The sequence below is a fragment of the Parambassis ranga genome, chromosome 9 (assembly GCF_900634625.1).
Source record: "Parambassis ranga chromosome 9, fParRan2.1, whole genome shotgun sequence".
Taxonomy (NCBI): domain Eukaryota; kingdom Metazoa; phylum Chordata; class Actinopteri; family Ambassidae; genus Parambassis; species Parambassis ranga.
The window spans coordinates 7,375,173-7,400,521 of NC_041030.1; the positions used below are offsets into that span (position 1 = coordinate 7,375,173).

At 42.2% G+C, this 25,349-nt stretch overlaps 2 pseudogenes; both read right to left on the minus strand.

The window, feature by feature from the left end:
- Positions 1 to 6,175, minus strand: LOC114441133 (golgin subfamily A member 1-like; annotated as a pseudogene).
- A 6,379-nt stretch (positions 6,176 to 12,554) lies between these two features.
- On the minus strand, positions 12,555 to 22,768 carry LOC114441445 (golgin subfamily A member 1-like; annotated as a pseudogene).
- Between the last annotated feature and the right edge of the window lie 2,581 nt (positions 22,769 to 25,349).

Consider the following 25,349-nt stretch of genomic DNA (forward strand, 5'->3'; position numbering starts at 1 on the left):
AACCATTTACATCCACTGATTTATAAAGTTCTCAATGCATACAGTATGTACATATTTCTATATATAAATAGACATGTGGAATGTAATTACATTTATATTAGCAAAGGCAGGTAAAGGTAGAGCATGTCCTCCAGTCATTTACATAGCATTCTCTTATTTTATCACATCGTTAGCATCCATATCATTCACACTGATGTTAAAGGGCCTTAATGGTCCATAGATCATACAACGTTATTTACATTTTAGCTGTTCAGGTCTGTGCAAATTCTATTCCCAGTGTTATATTTTAGAAGTAATAGGTAGGATGAGGGCCTCTGTGATTTTTGTTGACATTGTTTTTAGTACGATTACATTTCACTGTTACGTTTGTGAAGCAAATCTGTCTGTCAGCCTGGAGTCCCTTGATCCTGAAGATCTTTGTAGATTTACTAGCTTAACTTGTCTTTTGAAAGAGGCAATTTGGTCCTTCGATGCCAGTGTGACAGTTATAACCATTTAAAAGATACCATTAAATAAGCTCCCATTGATACTTAAGCCAAAGTAGCTTCAGTATCCTGTACAGGTAATTAAAACGACACATTTTCCTTAGAGAAGCCCTATGTGCTTTTTAAAATAAAGAATAACTAAATCCTTCAGTAATTAAAGGCTCTACTATCTGTCCAGTAAAGACTCCTTCCAAGTCATGTTGATGTTCCAACAAAAAAAGAGGGCACGAATGAGGCAGTCCCACGTATAACAGTCAACTCTTTTTACTATTTTTTTTCCTGATCTTTTGTTTTTGGTTTTTCACCATATAGAAAACAGCAGAACTGTATATGTTGCAAGAAAAATGTGACTTATGACAAACTCCGATCTCCCTTAGCAAGAAAAAAGAAAATCAACTGATTATTAAAAATCACTTAAAGATACTGCACAGGCCCTTCTCTGTTCCCACAGATCATTAGTCCTTGCCACACACAGCTAGACAAAAACTGCGAGAGGCTGTTCAAAGTTTAAAGCTAGAGTCCTGCTCAGTGATGGGAGCCACACAGGAAGGAGGAGGTGGTCCATGGTTTCTTTTCTCTCCATCCCTTTCAACTCTTTTGCTGCTCATCAGCTCCAGTTGGTTGAAGTGCCTGAGATTGAAGGCCGGATGGTCCCCTTAGGAGAGGGCTTGGATCCAAACCATGACATCTAGAGCACAGAGAACATATGAATTAAAAGAGAACTATAAACATGTTATAGGGCCTGCACCTCTGGTTTAAGGACAGCTGACCACACTGGCAATAAATAAATAAATTCCACCCTTTTCAAGTATTTCGTGTCATTTAGAGGTCAAGTTGCACTAAAATAAGTTATGTATATTAATATACTAAACGGTTAATTGACATTGATAGAAATAAGACACAGACTGTTTTGTTTTGACATGTTATGTACTGAAGATAATCAGATTTAGGAAGAAGATTCCTAAATTTGAGATAATACAGTCTGTTGGTACATCGTAGATTAAGAATCTGACTAAATAACAAAATAAAAGCCCATCAACCTTTGAATCCCACTGTTATTATTCAGAGTTATTTACAGAGAACACAATCAATTCATTTCGTTCCTCTGAGTCAGAGATAAAATTGCTCATTATTATATTCAACAAATGAGCTTGCTTGCTGATTAGGAAGAGGTCTCGAAGGATAAAAGCTGATCACAGGGAGTGTTAGGACTGACCTTGTACTCCAGGGTTTGCTTCAGCATTTCCTCTTCCTCGCGACTGAAGTTCAGCAGCACAGCTACAGCTCGAATGAGCTGATAAGCCTAACAGGGCGAGACACAGAACAGATTCAGCCCAACACTGCCAACGCATATCAATCGACTGTAGTGTTCCAAAACCAAACAGCTATGATGCTTCACCTCGGCATCTCTAGATGACATGAACTTGAGGACAACATGCTTGAGATACTCAAAGTTGATTTCCCGTGAGTCGTTGAGGTCTGAGGTGTTAGTCACTGTGGTGTTGGAGGTCGGGGGGCTCGGAGTGGATGCTGGTGGAGGGTCTGGACAAACCTTCTCTTGTTTCTCTGCTCGGCTTTCTAACAATTTCTCCCTCCCTTCAGCTTCTGGCTCAGGCTTTAGTTTCTGCAGAGGACAAACAGTATGAGGCACATAGACTCTTCAGCTCTCAGTGAACAGAAAGCCTCCAAAAAATTCACTAGTCATTTGATCCTGCGTTAACAAAAAGCCTATGTTGACATGCACACCGCATTTTGATTAAAGTCATGTGATTACAGCTCACATGACGATTACAACTCAGAGTACTGCTGTGCATGTAAGCGTAGTCCATAAGAGACTTGCTGTCTTACCAGTTCTTTCTGCAGAGTCCTCTTCAGCTCTGCCAGTCTCTGCTGCAGCTGCTTGATGGTCTGCAAAACAACAACAACAATCAGTGTGTTGCATGAAATTGTAAATGCTTGTGTGCATTTATCTGTAGAGAATGTCTCCTTTGTTGGACTAATAAAGAATTATTTGATCTTGTCCTATGTGCTTATAATGTTATTCATTAAAAAAAGGCTGACCCTGTTCTTGTCGCTGAGCTGCTGCTCCAGCTCTCGGTTTACTTTCTGGACATGATCCAGGTCGTCCACGGTCACACTGCCATTTTGATCCTCCTCACACACTTCAGGGCTGTGAAGCTGTTCCGTCAGGGTTTCCACCTCCACCTCCAGGTACGAGACCTGTACAACACATACCAAACAGTACATGCTGTAAACCAATCAATGAGAATGTCTCTTTACACTGCATGTAAATTTGCACCAGCAGAAGCACAGGTGTTTCTTCTATTGTATATAGTTGCTGACCCGTGCCTGGCAGCTATCTAGCTGCTGTGTTTGACTGAGCAGCTCCTCCTTCAGGCTGGTCAGCTGGGAGTCTTTATCCAGCTCCATCTGCTTCAGCTGTGCTCGCAGCCGCTCGGCTTCCTCCTGCAGCTGGACAAGTAATGCCTGCTGACTCTGCATCTCTGCAACACACAGAGGCACACTTTTTCACTCAAAATAGAGAACACAAAAATGTTTTTCCTCCTAATTGTACAAATATGAGAAGATGTATTCATGTAGGATCTGATCAAAAGGAATCTCTATAAATCCAATCTATAGTTGGATTGATAGTGTTTACCGTTCTGGAGTGTTTCAGTATCTTCCTCTCTCAGCGCTAGCTTCTCGGTGGCAGTGGACAGCTCCCGCTGTGACGTCTGTAGGTCTCTGGTCAGCTCTCCAACCTGACAATACACACACACACACACACACAGCTCATGTCTGCTCTCTTATGATCTGTGACTGGTACAAAGGTCCAATTCACTGGTTTACAGGCACAGTATGTGTCTGGTACTGTCCATCATTGTGGGGAACCTATGTTAGGAACAGTATCGTGTTTACCCACAGACCTGCATTTGCAGCTCCTCTGCTACAGACTACAGATAGCCTCTGTTTTAATCTCCTAAAAACACCTCAGCAGGGCTCATCATCTCATCAGTTCTCTATTTTTAGACCAGCAGTCATATCAAAAAATGTGTAAGCTCATGTTTTGTGTGAATACGTGTTTCTGACCTTACAGTCCTCCATCTCTCCACTCCGCGTGGAATTTGCCTCATTCATCTGTTTGTCCAGATCAGCCTGCCAGTACAAAACAAAGACGATAAGTCAACACATCACACAACGGCATCCTCTCCAAAAGCTGCTGGCACACTTTCTCTTCTCTGTAATCAGAAATCAGAAATACTTTATTAATCCCAGGGGGAAATTGCTTGCATTCCAGGTGCTCCATGCATACTCAGAAACAGGTTAGAACTATAAAGTAAGGTAAAATTCATTAGTTTTATTAACAAGTTAATCTTACTCCTTCAGATGCTTGACCAGGGATTAGTCCATTTCATGACTACTGAAAACAGCCATAGTGATACTTGCAGTTCAAAAGTGAGAGTAACCATATGACGTTAATGTCAGAAGTACCTGCTGCTTAATGCTGCAGGATACAATTAAAATAGGTGAAAGTAAGGTGTAGCAAACATACCACCCTGTCCAGCAGCGTCTGTTTGTCTGTCTGTAAAGAGCTGATGCTTTCTTCCAGCCGACTGGCCTTCTCCTGACTCTGCTGCTCTAACAAACACACCTGCTGATCCAGAAAGGCTTTCTCTGCATTCCACTCTCCTTGCTGGGCAAAACAAACAGAGATGTTGAACATTTATTTCATTTCATTTTAGGCAGATTAAATCATCTTATTTTCCATGTTAAGAGTAATGTAAAATGTAAAACTTGCAACTCACAACTTTGTCCATGTGTTGCTGTTTTCTGTGATCCGCTGTTCTGCACTCTTCAGCCTCTCAGTAGTCTCTAGCACCTGCAGCTCCAGGTTAGCAATCTGAAACGGAGAGACCATTCATTTTATGAGTTAAAGGCATAAGTAATGATGTATTGTGAACATGCAGGGTAAATTTAGTTAGATTTGCAGCAGTGTTTCTGGCATCTACCTGTGTGTCTGTTCTCTCTCTGTAGGCCCTGGAGGAGTCTTCTTTGTGCCGGAGCAGAGTCTGCAGCTCAGTAATAGTACAGCTCATCCTGGATACCTGAGGGCAGAGAGAAGAGACACCGATTGACATTAAGTCCAACGTAAGAGATCTGAGGAAATAACAAGACTATTGTGCAATTTACTGTCAGCACTTAGACCTCAATCTGGAAAAGAAAGCTGAGGTGAATAGACCGAAGTGGGAGGAAAAACCATGCAAGCAATAAAAATACATAAAAGGAACAACACTCTCGAACAACTTAGGCTCCACTTTGATCCTAGTTTCATCATTACTTCAATCCCTCTCAACTGTTTGTGCTGTAAAATGCTTTTATTTACCTGTGCCTCCAGAGAGCTAACAGTATCAGCATGGTTTGTTCGGACAGCCAGCAGCTCTGCTCTGGTGTCTTTCAACATCGTCTCCACGTTGGACTTCTGAAAAGGCATCAGCAGCACTGATAAGTAGGTATAAGTGCTTTTATCTTACCAAAGTAATCTGTTAAAAGTGCTACAAGGCTGGTGATGTGTTCTAAATTAACAACCAAAACTGACATGAACACTCTAAACCACCACTGGCCTGATCCAAGCTGACTTTACCTCCTGAAGAAGCTCCTGTAGATGCTCATCTTGGCTCAGGTTCCCTTCCAACCGTCTCTCCAATGAAGATACTTTCTTCTGAAGGTCCACTAACAAGCACTCCTTGTCCTCCTCGGTCACAGCAGCCTAATGGCAGAGAGCATGTTTAACAAAATAAACAATATTCTATTAATATTGCTCGAAACTACCTGGATAATTTATGTTTTCCAAAAGGATTTATGTTCTGACCTTTTGTTGCTGCAACTTCAGGGCATCGTGTTCAGTCTGCAATTCATGGAGTGACTTCTCTAGATTTGAGACCATACTCTGGGACTAAAAAATAAAACATTTTATAATGTCGAGAAATAATCAATAAATGAGCAGTGTGGAGGAGTGTAGCAGTTTGGGTTTGGACTGACCTTCTGGAAGTCTTCAGAAACTTGCTGGATGACAGACTGCAGCTCCTGACATTGTCCCTCCAGCTCACTTATCTTCTTGTCTGCCTCTTCTCTGAGCAGCAGCAGCTCCTCTCTGCACCAACCCAACAACCCAACAACAATTCCAACATGACCACACAACTAATTACAAGAAATCCCTGTTGCATTTCTTCTTACCTCTCTATTTCAAGCTCAGAGTTGAGTCTGCAGCTCTCCTCGTGCTGCTGTTCCAGAGCACGGAGTTTTCCCCGGGCCTCAGAGAGCCCTTGTTTTGCTGACTGAACTTCACCGTCCTTCTGCTGCAGCTCCTGCTCTCTCTGGCTCAGTAACTCCTCCTTTCTTAGCAACTGATGGGCAGAAATGGGAAATAAATCCCAATGAATGAATGCAGATTACATCAAATCACACCTTACATTTAAGGCCTGCCCTGTCCTGTACGATGGCAAAATGTGGTCGTCTTGAAGACTAAACTGGGTTATTTCTAATCTTTAATCTAATTCACTTCTGCTATCAAACAGAACACCACATGTACGTACCATGTGTTTCACTTTAGCAAGCTCCTGCTGCTGAAAGCCCTCCAGTTCATCCAGGTCATCCCTTTTCTGGAAGAGTGCTAAGCTCTGTTCCATCATCTTCTCTAGGCGAGCTGACAGGTCAGCCTTTTATTATAGCAGCATTCATGCTGCTCCATGCATTGCAGGATTCCAGGAGCTAATTTTAAAGGATCCCTGTGAAGTTATGACCTGTGTATACAGGTGATAATACCTGTAGTATGAATTAATGATGAGCTATCCTCTGTAAAAATTAATAGTAAGTATTTCTGCAGGTGGTAGGAGTAAAGTAATGCATCAACATTGACCAGAGAAAAGGCCACTAACAAAAGCCTGGGATAAATAGCTGGAATGCTTGCAAATGCATTGCATGCAATTGTTGGAGCTCAGGATTCTGCAGATCTTTTCTTTACTCCACAGGGCACCTTTATGTGTGCTTACCCATTTGCTTGGAAGGGAATTAACAATATGTGGTAAATGAACGCTGCTATCTTGTGTTATTGTGTTGGTAAATGTGTGTTGCAGGGGTTACTTATGTACAGGGTTAATGAGTTGGCATGAAGCTAGCTGGACAGCTATTAGTTACTGATCAATCGATCAGTCTAAACCCTGACTGCCACTGGAAGACTAACAAAATAGATGTCTGCGGTCAAGAGGTGGAGTTTGTTTTTGTCACAAATAAGTTCAGATTTTTGATATGATAAACTTACCTGCTTTAAACATTAGGACTCATAATGTGGTTGTGTATATGAAAGCCTTGTGGTTTTACTTCAACACTAATTGATGTGGTGTTCTGCAATCTGTGTGTTAGGGTTTATGGAAGAGTTATGGCTCACTAACACAAATACAACTCTCTAAGAAACATAGTAATGTGAAGGGAAATCAACAGTGTCACAGGTCACTTCACAATTTGGGCTGCAGGTTTGCCCATGTTAAAAGAATACAAATTAGAGGAGCACACGCTGAACTGAACTTGATACTGTCTGACAGATAACGACTTACCTTTTCCACACTGCCCAACTTCTCCATCCATTCCTGCAGGTAAAGGATTGAAAGATGTAAAAACACAGGCCTGATGTCAGTAGTGTACAGTAAGGAAATACAGTGACATTTACCTGATCCTTCTTTTCTAAAGCTAAAGCCATCCCCTCTGCCATTTTGGCTTTGTTGGCTTGATGATTCTCATTCTGGTCTTGAAGTTTCTTTATGGACACTGAGCAGTGAAAGTGACAAAGAGAAAGAGAAAGATGGAAACCATACAGAAACGTTTGTATTTTGCATTTTCTATTTCATATTTTATCGCATTTGCACGTATTGCATTTTCAGAGTGATGTGAAATGGCTGCTTCAGTTCACTCAGAATTATACTTGGGGAAAATGATTCTCAGAGACTCATCTTGCCGGATGGGCTTCCAGCAACTGTTCCTGAACTTGTTGAGCACATCAAGAGGCAGTGTGGAATCCAGTCTGACTCCAGGCTTCAATTCATGGATGCTTTTTGGATTTGGCAATGAGTTTACTAATTTGACTTCTGTATCAGAGGTCGAGGACAAAAGCACCATAAAACTAATCTTTGATTGTGGCCTGCCTGGCACTCCACCCTGCCCTCACTCAACTTCTGCTACATCAGGCTGTAGTGATGAATCATTACTTTCATGTGCCGACATTTTGTCATCAAAATTAATTAACCATTTACAATATACCACACTGAGGATTCACAACTTTCAAACCAAAGACGGTGTAGCGTCCTGGCTAACGCAGTGAATTTAGCTTTACATGACTGCTATGGCTAGTTAGCCTGCCGCACACATTGTTATATACATAGTATTACGCAATGTTTTCATACACTAACGTTTTCGCTTGGTAAATGTAGTTTGCAATAACGGCCACATTTGTTGTTCATATTTGTTATGATGATGTTTCGTGTTTTTTACCCTGTGAATGAGGACTGATGCCACTTGTTGCGCTCGACAAAACTCCTCTTCTGTGAACACGTAATGCGCGTCCATGTGATTAGATTTATTTACACGTTTACGTCGACTAAGGTCATGTGACTTACCCACAAACCCCTTCCATCCCTCTCGAGTACAGTAATCTGTTAAATGTGCAGTTTTACATTAAAAATATTGTGAAGAAATGATCTGGGGCGCCAGGCCTGGTGAGAGGGACACTAAATAAAATTGCAGCAATCAAACTAAAAAATAAAACTTTTGCCATAATGGAATCTGCTGTGACAGAGAGACTTAAGGGCGATGAGTTTCTAGCAACAAGCTGGCTCTGAGGTTTTCATGCTTCGAGCTGTGGATTAGAGGTGATGAATATTTGTGTTTTACTTAGTCCAGCCAAAATGGACAATGAGTGCACCCACCATTCTGATCTAACCACAGCCAAAAGCAACCCGGAGCAGTTATATATATAAACTTGACTGTGACATATCTGTATGATGTCGTATACACATGACCTGTGATATGCTAATTAATTTACATCATCCAAAAATATTCAACCACTTTGAGGTGGGCATTGTGTCATACTGGACCCGCTGGATGAAAAACTCCTGTGGCGTCCATACAACAAAACCACAGTAACTCACGGTCACAACATGCATTTGGGCTTGTACTTGGTACATACTTGTGGTCCATCTTAAACAAAGTGCAGCTTTTTTTTAACACAATGTGTCATTCTACCCAGAATCACTAATAAAGAAAAAGTGACATAGACGGGTATTCTTCCTTTTAGCTTCACTCACCCCTATGTTTCTGTCAGCAGAGCCTGTGACAAACCAATTGAATACAAGAAATCACACCTTAATCCAAATGATCCTGGGGTGGACCTTCAGCTGTCTCTGCTTCACAGAATATAACCAATAATGTCCATCTCCAGTAGGCCTCCTGTATCAATGGGTTTTGGCCCCACAAACCGCCAGAATGCCACAACATGAGTTGAATCTCACTCCAAGGTTTTTGGAAAAGTTGGCAGCTCTGCATCAGCCTGTCCAGTTAGGATCAACACTGATTGTGGATCCATTTTAGCTGCTGTTGTGCAAATGGACCAGACAACAGGTGGAAATGAGAGGCAGTTATCAAGACAAGCCCTGTAAAGGAGAGGAATACACACACATGATCATATTCACCACACTAATGACTACAGTGTGCTGCATTCCATCCAATGATGAGGCTCGGACTTTTCAATGAGTTCATGGAAATTGAATGGAGTGGATGATCATTTGCTTTGATGGTTGTATGGACATTGACAAGCTGATATGAAATGTTACTTCCGGCGCTGGTGGAGACCGGCTGCTGCTTAATGTCTCCTTTTTTCCTACTTTTTGCTATTCTTCACTTTTATTTATTGGTAGTCTATTTTATAATGTATATATCTTTCTCTTAACTTATCCCTTGCTGTCTGTATGCCGTTGCAAAAATGCAATTTCCCCATTGTGGGACTAATAAAGGTTTCTTAATCTTAATCTTTCTGTTTGAAGCGGCACTCATAATTCATTGACAATGGAGGATGAGCAACATGCTGTGGAACCTGAATCTGCCGAGGTGCAATGTGCTGTTGCTGAGAAAAGATCAAGAAAGCACCTTTAAAGGAATCACAATAGTAGCTGAAAGGCTTCAAAAAGAAGGAAGTGCCTATTTTCAACCAAATATGCTCCTGAAGATCTGTTCCCACACAGGTCAGTGCCTTTTGTCTGCACATTTGAAACAGCTGTTGCCGCTGGCGTCTTCAGCCTTTACTGTAATTGAAAGGTGGCTCAGCTTTCAAACACTGCTCACCAATCAATCCATTATTGATCAGACCAACCCCTTTCTCTGGTTAGCAGTCATATCTCCAGTCAGACCGTATTGACTGACTGTGAGGTGCTGCCCTCTTGTGGTGGAAGCACAGTTTACAGTGATGATGCAAATGGCAGCCGCACAATTTTAAAAGAACCATGTGGGTATGAAGAAATATATAAATAAAATCAAATAATGCTATAGTTTGAAATGTGTGCTTCTGCACTGCAGAGCCACCTTAGCCCTAAAGCCCACCAGCTGCTCATTATTTCACTTGGATATGTCATTACCACCACTTAATACTACAAATCATATTTTTGTATGTTAAAAAATTATGTTAAAAAATATGTATTATATTATGTATTATATATTACTATTTCAGATATAATTGTTTTAAACAGCACGTGCATTGAGAGAACAACACTTTTATATATTCAATGATATTCTCATATTTAATTGACAGCATCACATATTGCAGCAAAAAAAGGTCAAACATAAAAAATAACAATTAAAAACTATGTTCACAGGCTCCTATGTACAGTTATCAGGTGTGTGGCCTCTTTCAGGACGTTGTTCTCCTCTCCCCCTCCAGCAGCTGAGATGAGGCCTCCTCTTGAAGGGACTTGTTCTTCTGCCTCTCGGCCTCCAGCAACTGTCTCATCTGCTCCAGTTGTGCTTTGAGGGCGCTCTCATTGTCAGCAGAGGTTGTGGCTTCGCTCTGCTCCTTGTAGTATTTGTCCCGAAGATGTTTCTTCAGCGTTTTGTTGACGGCCAACAGTCGGCTGTTTTCGTCCTCCAGATCTTTGTTCCGGCTGGAGAGGGACGTGCTCCGGTCCTCCAGCTCACGGACGACCTCCTGGTGTTGCTGAGCTTGGACTCGCAGGTCTGCCTCAAGCTTGGCGATCTTTGCGTCCTTGGCAGCGTTGCTTTTGATGAACTCCTCGGTCTGCTGCTTGGAGTGTCTTCCACTGATCTCCAGAAGCTTCCTCAGTCTCTTGGAGATGTCCAACAGTCTGCTGTTCTCATCCTCAACGTGGTTGTTCCTGGCCATGAGGGAATTATTCAGCAGGCCAAGCTTGCGGATGATGGAGTGTTTCTCTGGAACCTGAAGAGGACCCATGAATCCCACTCTTGTGTTTTGTCTCTGGGCCATGACAGCAAGAAGCAAAGCCTGTGTGGAACAGTAAGCAAAGTTATACAAGAAGAATAGACTAGTTTGTGCTGGTGTTTGAAGTTGTTCTGTAGACTTACACTATGCGAGGTCTATTCCCGATGTGAAGTGACCGTAGATCCGTGTGTCGCGGTGAACCGTGGATGTATAGTCAGTAACTGTGTGAATGCCTCAAAGCTCCAAATATATAGCAGGAAGATCAAAGGACACCACCAGCTGTCATGACAACACCAACCGTCATGTGAGCAGTTTTTAAATTTAAAATTTAAATATCAACAATTTGACCAGTCAGCATAACAAGGGCACAATACACTGAGAACAAAATAATATAAAAATGATCAATGTGTCAGCACCTGCAGAACCTCTCCTTTATAGGGCTTGTCTTGATAACTGCCTCTTCTTTAAATGTTTCCTTTATTTATTTGTTTTTTGAGCACTGTAAATTTATAGAGGCTGGAAACATGTAAACAGTTCAATATCTATGGAGGTGGGGCTCACATTTTTTGGTCAGAATGGCAACACCTGTGGACAGCTGTAAAAATATTGTTAACATTTTACGTTTTTAATTAATCAAACTTTTTATTTATTGTAATTTTACCATTTTACTGCAGAAAAACATGCTTGAGCTGAGCTGAGTCCACACTAATTAAAACAGCGACAGGGAGGATTCATTTAATATGAATTCAGTCTGCTTTGTAGCATTATTTTAGTGTCACTCTGGATTATCAGTATTATCACACATTTGACAGTTTTCTATGTTTCTATTTTTATCATATTGTACACATTAGAGCGATGAAACTTTTTTCACCCTGACTGCAAAATATTTAACAACCACCATGGGGCGTTGTCAGCCTTACACAGTGGTTCCACTGAAGGATTGGACTTTGCATGAAGTATTGATTACTTTCTGCTTTTTCTCTATTTGGTCACTTGACTGTGTTTCTTGGTGTTAAGGTACTCGTTTTACTTTCCTTTAACTGCCTGGCGTTTCTACACACACATGATAATATTAGGTAGATTCAGTCATTCAAAATAAGACATCAGAAACGTTAGATTTAGTGATTTCTGATTTATTTATAATAAACATGGGAACGCAAACCACAGTAGTGGCAGCGATCATAAAAATCAAAGACAAAAAGAAGAGCTGCAGTGATTGTACAGTTGTTGTTTTAAGGTTTTTCACAGCAGAATCAATCAGGTTAAAAAGTGCATTCACCGTTCTCATGTTTCCTTTGTTTGATTCTCATAGAGACACAGTATATAACCCAATGGAGTCTGTGCGACTACATCAGTCTGTTACCTGTTGTTAGTAACACAAGACGATGACAGTTCTGCATATAAAATGTGCTCCTGCATCCCGATACACAAAGAACAAATTAAACCAGTAAAATTTCAAATGGCCGAGAAACTGTCACATGTGTTGTGACTTGTGTCACTGTCAGGAGTGGGCATTGTGATGGGAATGACAATCTGATGATGGTGGTGATAAATACTGCAAACCGATCACATCAAACCATTTACATCCACTGATTTATAAAGTTCTCAATGCATACAGTATGTACATATTTCTATATATAAATAGACATGTGGAATGTAATTACATTTATATTAGCAAAGGCAGGTAAAGGTAGAGCATGTCCTCCAGTCATTTACATAGCATTCTCTTATTTTATCACATCGTTAGCATCCATATCATTCACACTGATGTTAAAGGGCCTTAATGGTCCATAGATCATACAACGTTATTTACATTTTAGCTGTTCAGGTCTGTGCAAATTCTATTCCCAGTGTTATATTTTAGAAGTAACAGGTAGGATGAGGGCCTCTGTGATTTTTGTTGACATTTTATTTAGTACGATTACATTTCACTGTTACGTTTGTGAAGCAAATCTGTCTGTCAGCCTGGAGTCCCTTGATCCTGAAGATCTTTGTAGATTTACTAGCTTAACTTGTCTTTTGAAAGAGGCAATTTGGTCCTTCGATGCCAGTGTGACAGTTATAACCATTTAAAAGATACCATTAAATAAGCTCCCATTGATACTTAAGCCAAAGTAGCTTCAGTATCCTGTACAGGTAATTAAAACGACACATTTTCCTTAGAGAAGCCCTATGTGCTTTTTAAAATAAAGAATAACTAAATCCTTCAGTAATTAAAGGCTCTACTATCTGTCCAGTAAAGACTCCTTCCAAGTCATGTTGATGTTCCAACAAAAAAAGAGGGCACGAATGAGGCAGTCCCACGTATAACAGTCAACTCTTTTTACTATTTTTTTTCCTGATCTTTTGTTTTTGGTTTTTCACCATATAGAAAACAGCAGAACTGTATATGTTGCAAGAAAAATGTGACTTATGACAAACTCCGATCTCCCTTAGCAAGAAAAAAGAAAATCAACTGATTATTAAAAATCACTTAAAGATACTGCACAGGCCCTTCTCTGTTCCCACAGATCATTAGTCCTTGCCACACACAGCTAGACAAAAACTGCGAGAGGCTGTTCAAAGTTTAAAGCTAGAGTCCTGCTCAGTGATGGGAGCCACACAGGAAGGAGGAGGTGGTCCATGGTTTCTTTTCTCTCCATCCCTTTCAACTCTTTCTGCTGCTCATCAGCCCCAGTTGGTTGAAGTGCCTGAGATTGAAGACCGGATGGTCCCCTTAGGAGAGGGCTTGGATCCAATCCATGACATCTAGAGCACAGAGAACATATGAATTAAAAGAGAACTATAAACATGTTATAGGGCCTGCACCTCTGGTTTAAGGACAGCTGACCACACTGGCAATAAATAAATAAATTCCACCCTTTTCAAGTATTTCGTGTCATTTAGAGGTCAAGTTGCACTAAAATAAGTTATGTATATTAATATACTAAACTGTTAATTGACGTTGATAGAAATAAGACACAGACTGTTTTGTTTTGACATGTTATGTACTGAAGATAATCAGATTTAGGAAGAAGATTCCTAAATTTGTGACAATAGTCTGTTGGTACATTGTAGATTAAGAATCTGACTAAATAACAAAATAAAAGCCCATCAACCTTTGAATCCCACTGTTATTATTCAGATTTATTTACAGAGAACACAATCAATGATGGAGATAAAATTGCTCATTATTATATTCAACAAATGAGCTTGCTTGCTGATTAGGAAGAGGCCTCGAAGGATAAAAGCTGATCACAGGGAGTGTTAGGACTGACCTTGTACTCCAGGGTTTGCTTCAGCATTTCCTCTTCCTCGCGACTGAAGTTCAGCAGCACAGCTACAGCTCGAATGAGCTGATAAGCCTAACAGGGCGAGACACAGAACAGATTCAGCCCAACACTGCCAACGCACATCAATCGACTGTAGTGTTCCAAAACCAAACAGCTATGATGCTTCACCTCGGCATCTCTAGATGACATGAACTTGAGGACAACATGCTTGAGATACTCAAAGTTGATTTCCCGTGAGTCGTTGAGGTCTGAGGTGTTAGTCACTGTGGTGTTGGAGGTCGGGGGGCTCGGAGTGGATGCTGGTGGAGGGTCTGGACAAACCCTCTCTTGTTTCTCTGCTCGGCTTTCTAACAATTTCTCCCTCCCTTCAGCTTCTGGCTCAGGCTTTAGTTTCTGCAGAGGACAAACAGTATGAGGCACATAGACTCTTCAGCTCTCAGTGAACAGAAAGCCTCCAAAAAATTCACTAGTCATTTGATCCTGCGTTAACAAAAAGCCTATGTTGACATGCACACCGCATTTTGATTAAAGTCATGTGATTACAGCTCACATGACGATTACAACTCAGAGTACTGCTGTGCATGTAAGCGTAGTACGTAGAGAAGATTGAAGCAAGGCGTCTGGACTTGTAGAGTTTTCTAGAAGACGTTTCGCTGCTCATCCAAGCAGCTTCATCAGTTCTAACTGTTTGGTGGGGAAACATGGTTTATATGTGGTTACAGACCTATGTGGGTGGGTCTGGGTAAAACTTAAAAACACTTACAAACAATAGCACTAAATGTTTCCATACTTACCTGTGATGTTCTGGCTGACTGGGCCAGGTGTGTCTAACGACTGGCTAACGACTATGAAACTGCCGGAGGGGGACTGGTTGACAGCCCTTTGTTCTTGCTGTGAGTATGTGCAAACTTCCTGGGAATGGATGGAATCACTGCATTGTATGTGGTAGAAAGATGATGTCTGAGGCCACCACCTCTGTTAAGGGAAGGTTTTTCCAGCTTAACATAGATGGCTTCCTTGACTCCTCTTTCATACCACCTTTCCTCCCTGTCTAAAATGTGAACGTTGTTGTCCTCAAAGGAGTGTCCTTTGTCTTTGAGGTGGAGGTGAACAGCTGAGTCTTGTCCTGAGGAGGTGGCTCTCCTGTGCTGAGCCATTCTTCTGTGGAGTGGTTGTTTAGTTTCTCCAATGTACAGATCAGAGCATTCCTCACTGCACTGGACTGCATATATCACATTGCTGTGTTTCTCCCTGGGAATCTTATCCTTCAGGTGAACCAGTCTCTGTCTCAGTGTTGTCATTGGTTTGAAATGGACCGGGATGTCATGGTTGTTGAAGATCCTGCGGAGTTTCTCTGATACTCCTGATACATATGGAATGGAGATGTTCTTTCTCCGCCTGGTGTTGTCCTTCTTCTTGTTGTTGGGGGGTCTTGTTTTTGTGGCTTTGATGAGTGCCCACTTCTGGTAGCCACATGTTTGCAGGGCCTTCCTGATGTGGTGTTGCTCCTTCTTCTTCCCCTCTGAGCTGGTGGGTACAGTTTGTGCTCTGTGCTGCAGGGTCCTGATGACTCCCAGTTTGTGTTCCAGTGGGTGGTGTGAATCAAACAACAGGTACTGGTCCGTGTGTGTGGGTTTCCTGTACACTTCCACATTGAGGCTCCTGTCCTCCTCAATATGTACTGTGCAGTCCAAGAAGGCCAGATTGTTGTCCTTGGTGTCCTCGCGAGTGAACTTGATGTTGTTATCCACTGCGTTGATGTGTTCTGTGAACCGTTCCACTTCGTTGGTCTTGATTTTGACCCAGGTGTCATCCACATATCTAAACCAGTGGGTGGGGGTGGTTCCAGGATAGGAACTCAGGGCTCTTCTCTCCACTTCTTCCATGTAGAGGTTGGCCACAATAGGAGACACAGGTGATCCCATCGCACAGCCGTGCTTCTGTCTGTAAAAGCTCCCATTGTACTGGAAATAAGTGGTGGTCAGGCAGAGGTCCAGCAGGTCACAGATGTGGTCTGGCGTTAGATTGGTTCTCTCCTTCAGTGTGCTGTCTTGTGTGAGGCAAGTCCTTACCATCTCTGTGGCTTCTGATGTAGGGATGCAGGTGAACAAGGAGGTGACATCAAATGAGACCATGGTGTCATCTGGGTCCATTTGGATCTTCTCCACCTTGTTCACAAAGTCCTGCGAGTTGTGAATGTGATGTGGTGTGTCACCTACCAGTGGTGTCAGGAGTTCAGCCAAGTGCTTAGCCACGTTGTATGTGACTGAGTTTGTGCTGCTGACGATGGGTCTGAGGGGGACTCCTTCCTTGTGTATCTTGGGGAGTCCATACAGGCGTGGAGTGGCTTCCCCAGGATACAGTCGAAAGTAGAGCTTGCGGTTGATGATTTGGTCCTTCTCCAGTTTTTGTAGGTAGCTGACTAGTTTCTTCTTGTAGTTTCCGGTGGGGTCCCTCTTCAGTGTCTCATATGTGGCTGTGTCACTGAGGAGTTCTGTCACTTTGGCGTGGTAGTCCTGTGTGTTGAGCACCACTGTGCATCTTCCTTTGTCTGCTGATAAGATGGTGATGTCCCGGTCCTTTTGTAGTGCAATCAGGGCCTTCCTTTCATCACTGGAGAGGTTGGATGGTGGTGCTTTAGCAGTGGAGAGTGTGGCTGTGACCTTCAAGCGGAGTTGCTCAGCTTCTGTGTCTGTCAGGTTGTTGTTCTTGATGGCTGACTCTGTGGCTGCGATGAGGTCCACCACTGGAATCTGCTCTGGCGAGATGGCAAAGTTGAGTCCTTTGGCCAACACGTCTTTTTCCGGCTGGCTCAGTTGTGCCTGAAAGGTTCTTTACCCATTTGTCCTGGGTGTCCTGCTGTGGCAGTGAGTGGTCTTCCCTCCTCCATGTGTGAAGGTTAGCTGCATTTTTAACAGAGAAAACAGTTTTCAATTTATGGAATTTGCGTTTTTGTTGTTCCTTACCCCTGGTGTGCTGTGCCGTCTGGACTTTTTCAGTCAGTTTGATGACTTCATCCATGACTTCACTGGGTAGGAGGGTGGCAAGCTGTGATCTTGTCTGCTCCGTGGTGACCATGAGAGCGTCTATGGTGAAGTTGATCTGTCTGATCCTTTCGTTGAGGAGTTGGTTCTGGGCTTTCTGCAGGATGGTGTCTGCTCTGTGGCCCTTGACAGTGGATCCGAGACGTAGGCTGTTCGGGGTTAACTTTTCCTGTCTGCATCTCAGGCTGAAGCGTAGGTGGTTCCTGTAGTCTGCCAGTTTCCTAGAGGTCTTTTCATGTTCCCTCACCAATCGTAGGGTGTCCTTCCCAAAGTGATTGGCAACATGTTGAAGCGTAGTCCATAAGAGACTTGCTGTCTTACCAGTTCTTTCTGCAGAGTCCTCTTCAGTTCTGCCAGTCTCTGCTGCAGCTGCTTGATGGTCTGCAAAACAACAACAACAATCAGTGTGTTGCATGAAATTGTAAATGCTTGTGTGCATTTATCTGTAGAGAATTTCTCCTTTGTGGGACTAATAAAGAATTATTTGATCTTGTCCTATGTGCTTATAATGTTATTCATTAAAAAAAGGCTGACCCTGTTCTTGTCGCTGAGCTGCTGCTCCAGCTCTCGGTTTACTTTCTGGACATGATCCAGGTCGTCCACGGTCACACTGCCATTTTGATCCTCCTCACACACTTCAGGGCTGTGAAGCTGTTCCGTCAGGGTTTCCACCTCCACCTCCAGGTACGAGACCTGTACAACACATACCAAACAGTACATGCTGTAAACCAATCAATGAGAATGTCTCTTTACACTGCATGTAAATTTGCACCAGCAGAAGCACAGGTGTTTCTTCTATTGTATATAGTTGCTGACCCGTGCCTGGCAGCTATCTAGCTGCTGTGTTTGACTGAGCAGCTCCTCCTTCAGGCTGGTCAGCTGGGAGTCTTTATCCAGCTCCATCTGCTTCAGCTGTGCTCGCAGCCGCTCGGCTTCCTCCTGCAGCTGGACAAGTAATGCCTGCCGACTCTGCATCTCTGCAACACACAGAGGCACACTTTTTCACTCAAAATAGGGAACACAAAAATGTTTTTCCTCCTAATTGTACAAATATGAGAAGATGTATTATTGTAGGATCTGAAAGAATCTCTATAAATCCAATCTGTAGTTGGATTGATAGTGTTTACCTTTCCGGAGTGTTTCGGTATCTTCCTCTCTCAGCGCTAGCTTCTCGGTGGCAGTGGACAGCTCCCGCTGCGACGTCTGTAGGTCTCTGGTCAGCTCTCCAACCTGACAATACACACACACAGCTCATGTCTGCTCTCTTATGATCTGTGACTGGTACAAAGGTCCAATTCACTGGTTTACAGTCACAGTATGTGTCTGGTACTGTCCATCATTGTGGGGAACCTATGTTAGGAACAGTATCGTGTTTACCCACAGACCTGCATTTGCAGTTCCTCCTTCTGTCGTCTGGTTTCTTCCAGAGCTTTAGCAATTTCTGTGCTCAATGTCTGCCGGCTGTTCAGCTCTGCCTGGAGGGAACATGCCGGGACAGGGAGTGAGGACTACAGATAGCCTCTGTTTTAATCTCCTAAAAACACCTCAGCAGGGCTCATCATCTCATCAGTACTCTATTTTTAGACCAGCAGTCCTATCACAAAATGTGTAAGCTCATGTTTTGTGTGAATACGTGTTTCTGACCTTACAGTCCTCCATCTCTTCACTCCGCTGCTTCAGAGTGGAATTTGCCTCATTCATCTGTTTGTCCAGATCAGCCTGCCAGTACAAAACAAAGACGAAAAGTCAACACATCACACATCGGCATCCTCTCCAAAAGCTGCTGGCACACTTTCTCTTCTCTGTAATCAGAAATACTTTATTAATCCCAGGGGGAAATTGCTTGCATTCCAGGTGCTCCATGCATACTCAGAAACAGGTTAGAACTATAAAGTAAGGTAAAATAGCAAGAATAAAAACAAAAATTCATTAGTTTTATTAACAAGTTAATCTTGTGAGAGTGAAAACAGCCATAGTGATACTTGCAGTTCAAAAGTGAGAGTAACCATATGAGGTTAATGTCAGAAGTACCTGCTGCTTAATGCTGCAGGATACAATTAAAATAGGTGAAAGTAAGGTGTAGCAAACATACCACCCTGTCCAGCAGCATCTGTTTGTCTGTCTGTAAAGAGCTGATGCTTTCTTCCAGCCGACTGGCCTTCTCCTGACTCTGCTGCTCTAACAAACACACCTGCTGATCCAGAAAGGCTTTCTCTGCATTCCACTCTCCTTGCTGGGCAAAACAAACAGAGATGCAGAACATTTATTTCATTTCATTTTAGGCAGATTAAATCATTTTATTTTCCCTGTTAGAGTAATGTAAAATGTAAAACTTGCAACTCACAACTTTGTCCATGTGTTGCTGTTTCTCTGTGATCTGCTGTTCTGCACTCTTCAGCCTCTCAGTAGTCTCTAGGACCTGCAGCTCCAGGTTAGCAATCTGAAATGGATAGACCATTCATTTTATGAGTTAAAGGCATAAGTAATGATGTATTGTGAACATGCAGGGTAAATTTAGTTAGATTTTTCAATCTTGCAGCAGTGTATCTGGCATCTACCTGTGTGTCTGTTCTCTCTCTGTAGGCCCTGGAGGAGTCTTCTTTGTGCCGGAGCAGAGTCTGCAGCTCAGTAATAGTGCAGCTCAGTAATAGTACAGCTCATCCTGGATACCTGAGGGCAGAGAGAAGAGACACCGATTGACATTAAGTCCAACGTAAGAGATCTGAGGAAATAACAAGACTATTGTGCAATTTACTGTCAGCACTTAGACCTCAATCTGGAAAAGAAAGCTGAGGTGAATAGACCGAAGTGGGAGGAAAAACCATGCAAGCAATAAAAATACATAAAAGGAACAACACTCTCGAACAACTTAGGCTCCACTTTGATCCTAGTTTCATCATTACTTCAATCCCTCTCAACTGTAAAATGCTTTTATTTACCTGGGCCTCCAGAGAGCTAACAGTATCAGCATGGTTTGTTCGGACAGCCAGCAGCTCTGCTCTGGTGTCTTTCAACATCGTCTCCACGTTGGACTTCTGAAAAGGCATCAGCAGCACTGATAAGTAGGTATAAGTGCTTTTATCTTACCAAAGTAATCTGTTAAAAGTGCTACAAGACTGGTGATGTGTTCTAAATTAACAACCAAAACTGACATAAACCACCACTGGCCTGATCCAAGCTGACTTTACCTCCTGAAGAAGCTCCTGTAGATGCTCATCTTGGCTCAGGTTCCCTTCCAATCGTCTCTCCAATGAAGATACTTTCTTCTGAAGGTCCACTAACAAGCGCTCCTTGTCCTCCTTGGTCACAGCAGCCTAATGGCAGAGAGCATGTTTAACAAAATAAACAATATTCTATTAATATTGCTCGAAACTACCTGGATACTTTATGTTTTCCAAAAAGATTTATGTTCTGACCTTTTGTTGCTGCAACTTCAGGGCATCGTGTTCAGTCTGCAATTCATGGAGTGACTTCTCTAGATTTGAGACCATACTCTGGGACTAAAAAATAAAACATTTTATAATGTCGAGAAATAATCAATAAATGAGCAGTGTGGAGGAGTGTAGCAGTTTGGGTTTGGACTGACCTTCTGGAAGTCTTCAGAAACTTGCTGGATGACAGACTGCAGCTCCTGACATTGTCGCTCCAGCTCACTTGTCTGCCTCTTCTCTGAGCAGCAGCAGCTCCTCTCTGCACCAACCCAACAACCCAACAACAATTCCAACATGCTGCTGGAATGCTTGCAAATGCATTGCATGCAATTGTTGGAGCTCAGGATTCTGCAGATCTTTTCTTTACTCCACAGGGCACCTTTATGTGTGCTTACCCATTTGCTTGGAAGGGAATTAACAATATGTGGTAAATGAACGCTGCTATCTTGTGTTATTGTGTTGGGAAATGTGTGTTGCAGGGGTTACTTATGTACAGGGTTAATGAGTTGGCATGAAGCTAGCTGGACAGCTATTAGTTACTGATCAATCGATCAGTCTAAACCGTGACTGCCACTGGAAGACTAACAAAATAGATGTCTGCGGTCAAGAGGTGGAGTTGTTTGTGGCTAAGGTGGAGTTTGTCACAAATAAGTTCAGATTTTTGATATGATAAACTTACCTGCTTTAAACATTAGGACTCATAATGTGGTTGTGTATATGAAAGCCTTGTGGTTTTACTTCAACACTAATTGATGTGGTGTTCTGCAATCTGTGTGTTAGGGTTTATGGAAGAGTTATTGCTCACTAACACAAATACAACTCTAAGAAACATATGTCACATATAATGTGAAGGGAAATCAACAGTGTCAAAGGTCACTTCACAATTTGGGCTGCAGGTTTGCCCATGTTGAAAGAATACAAATTAGAGGAGCATACGCTGAACTGAACTTGATACTGTCTGACAGATAACGACTTACCTTTTCCACACTGCCCAACTTCTCCATCCATTCCTGCAGGTAAAGGATTGAAAGATGTAAAAACACAGGCCTGATGTCAGTAGTGTACAGTAAGGAAATACAGTGACATTTACCTGATCCTTCTTTTCTAAAGCTAAAGCCATCCCCTCTGCCATTTTGGCTTTGTTGGCTTGATGATTCTCATTCTGGTCTTGAAGTTTCTTTATGGACACTGAGCAGTGAAAGTGACAAAGAGAAAGAGAAAGATGGAAACCATACAGAAACGTTTGTATTTTGCATTTTCTATTTCATATTTTGTTGCATTTGCACGTATTGCATTTTCAGAGTGATGTGAAATGGCTGCTTCAGTTCACTCAGAATTATACTTGGGGAAACTGATTCTCAGAGACTCATCTTGCCGGATGGGCTTCCAGCAACTGTTCCTGAACTTGCTGAGCACATCAAGAGGCAGTGTGGAATCCAGTCTGACTCCAGGCTTCAATTCATGGATGCTTTTTGGATTTGGCAATGAGTTTACTAATTTGACTTCTGTATCAGAGGTCGAGGACAAAAGCACCATAAAACTAATCTTTGATTGTGGCCTGCCTGGCACTCCACCCTGCCCTCACTCAACTTCTGCTACATCAGGCTGTAGTGATGAATCATTACTTTCATGTGCCGACATTTTGTCATCAAAATTAATTAACCATTTACAATATACCACACTGAGGATTCACAACTTTCAAAGCAAAGACGGTGTAGCGTCCTGGCTAACGCAGTGAATTTAGCTTTACATGACTGCTATGGCTAGTTAGCCTGCCGCACACATTATTATATACATAGTATTACGCAATGTTTTCATACACTAACGTTTTCGCTTGGTAAATGTAGTTTGCAATAACTGCCACATTTGTTGTTCATATTTGTTATGATGATGTTTCGTGTTTTTTACCCTGTGAATGAGGACTGATGCCACTTGTTGCGCTCGACAAAACTCCTCTTCTGTGAACACGTAATGCGCGTCCATGTGATTAGATTTATTTACACGTTTACGTCGACTCAAGTCATGTGACTTACCCACAAACCCCTTCCATTGTTGGCATTGTGGAAGAAAACGTCAGCAGCTGTGTCTCAGGTAGGGGTGGGCGAATCGATCTAAATATCGATAGTATCGATACCAACGTTAGGATCAGTAATTACTCGATACTGGCGTGATTAGATCGATATTTCTGTGGAAGTTTCTCTTCTATATCTTCAGCAACTTTACTCGCGGTGCAGCGCTCCTCTCTCACTCTGCTCAGTGCGCAGGCACACTCCGCCCCTCCCCCTCCTTCTCCACTCGGCCAGAGCAGACGGAGCTCCTGATTGGCTGTAAAGTGCAGCTAGCGTGCTGGAGACAGCAGAGAGGAAGAGGAGCGCTGTTTGGAGTTATTTCACAGCGACAGACGAGAAGAAGAAACTGCTACTTGTGAGGTGTGCAGGAAAGCGACCTGCCACTGTGGAAACACAACTCATTTACACAAACATAAATCAGCAGAGTCCAAAGACCTCGAGCTGCAGAGTAAACAGAGGGAGGAGGAAGAGGCAGATCCCCAAACATGAACCAGAGACAGTGGTCACTGACAAAGGCTCCAGGAGATGATTTAAAAAAGTGAAGGTTTAGATTGAGTAATCTGCAGCATGACTTAATGGTGTCTTTCTGAGTGCAGTAATAAGACATGCAGTTTTAGCAGAATGACTGAACTGTCATATCACCACCTGAAAAAAATCTCGTTTTTCTCAAATTCCAAAATATATCTAATAATGTAATTATACAAGTTTATATAATGATATGTATTTCAGTATGATTAATATAATTATGCTTTGGTGATAACTGTTGAAGGTAGGTGTTAAACTTTTATAAAAGTATCTTAGTCATGCTGTTTCACCTACATGATTCACAAAGAGCCATGGCTGTCACAAGGAGCATCGCTGACATGATTGTGAAGTTAAAATTTCAAACAGTTCTGCACTTTTGTTTGCAGCTTGATTTACTAAACAAATGTTTCTTGCGTATTATTATTCTGCTAATCACGATAATCTATTTAAAGGCAAAAAAGAAGGCAAAAAAATGATTATTTATGATCATGAAATTTCAAAGTAAAAGTATCGGTATCGGTATTGGTATCGGCGATACTGACCCTGTATTTACTTGGTATCGGATCGATACTGAAATCTTCAGTATCGCCCACCCCTAGTCTCAGGGTCTGCATCCTTCGGAGTGCGCATTTTAAGGCCGCTTACGTCACAAAGCTGCGCGAAGGCTGTCCCAATTCGCCAAAAGTCGAAGGGTCCTTCAAATGCGTCCTCCAAATGCGTCCTCCTTTTGCCTGAATTTGGAGGACGCATCGCTACCATCCTTCGTGGCCTTAAATATCCCACAATGCTTTGCGGGCCTACTTTTTGTCCAATAGTACAACGACGGACCAAGCGAGCGGCAGCGGCAGCGGCACCGGCAGGAGTGCCGAATTCACATTTAAATGTAAGTACAGAGCAGTAGTTCGAGAGTTTTAAAATGCTAGTAGTGATAGCGGCATTAAAAAAACGAGTTTTATATTTACAAACATGACGTCCTGTTGATACGAGGCGCTGTAAACTAAACGCTTTGATTGAATGTTCTTTCTTGTTGTTTACTGTAGTATAGTATAAAGTATAGTTCACGTGAGGAGCAATATTATCGTTATTATATCAAACGGTCATTCTGCCTGTTGTCATTTTGTTGAAGGAGGAGCAGAGAGAAACAGAAGAAACCTGACAACTGATAACGGAGGAGATGAGACTGGAGAGGGAGGGAGAGAGAGAGAGAGAGGGAGAGAGAGAGAGAGAGAGAGAGAGGGGGAGAGAGCAGAGAAAGAACGGACAGACCTCAGCTCATTGAGAGGATGGTGGACAGCAGTGATTTTATGTTCTGTGTTATTTAAATGTTACTTATTAAATTGTATATTAAATCGTTCTTGTCTCTGTGTTCTTAAACTCTTCTAACCTTGTTACATGTGTGTTTTCACCTATTTATAATTGAAGTAAACTTTTGAACAACTTCTCAGTGACCACAGTAAATCATTTATTGTGTGTGTGTTGTGTTATGTACAATATTTACAAAGACACAGTTTGAACATTTCTAACTATTTACCAGTGGGCATTATGAAAATGTACAGTTTATTATTTATAAAAATCAGCAGAAAATACTATTCACAAAGAACATATATATAAATGTTTGGCTGAGCAGGAGTCCTTGGTGCTGCTGGACTGGATGATGCCACGGTGAAGACCTTGGAGTCCTCTGGCTGTGAGTGGGACATCATCTGGGGGAGGGGGGTGTCTGTCTCCTCTGTCCACCACATCGTCCATCAGGGTTTGCAGAGCTGACGATCGGCGGCTGCCATGTTACTAAAGATGTTTTTAAAAAGGGCAAAAATAAAAATAATAACTTCAACAGAGCGGCTTCCAAAACAGCTTAAAATATGAAAAGCTATAAAATATGTATCCTCACCCTCCAAAGGTGATGATGGTCAGTACACCTCCTCCAGGACAGACAGCTGGTCCTGCAGGGAGCCCCACTCTCCTCCACCCAGCAGTAATTCTCTGGTGTAGTGACAGACCTGATGCTTAATGACACATTAAAGCAGT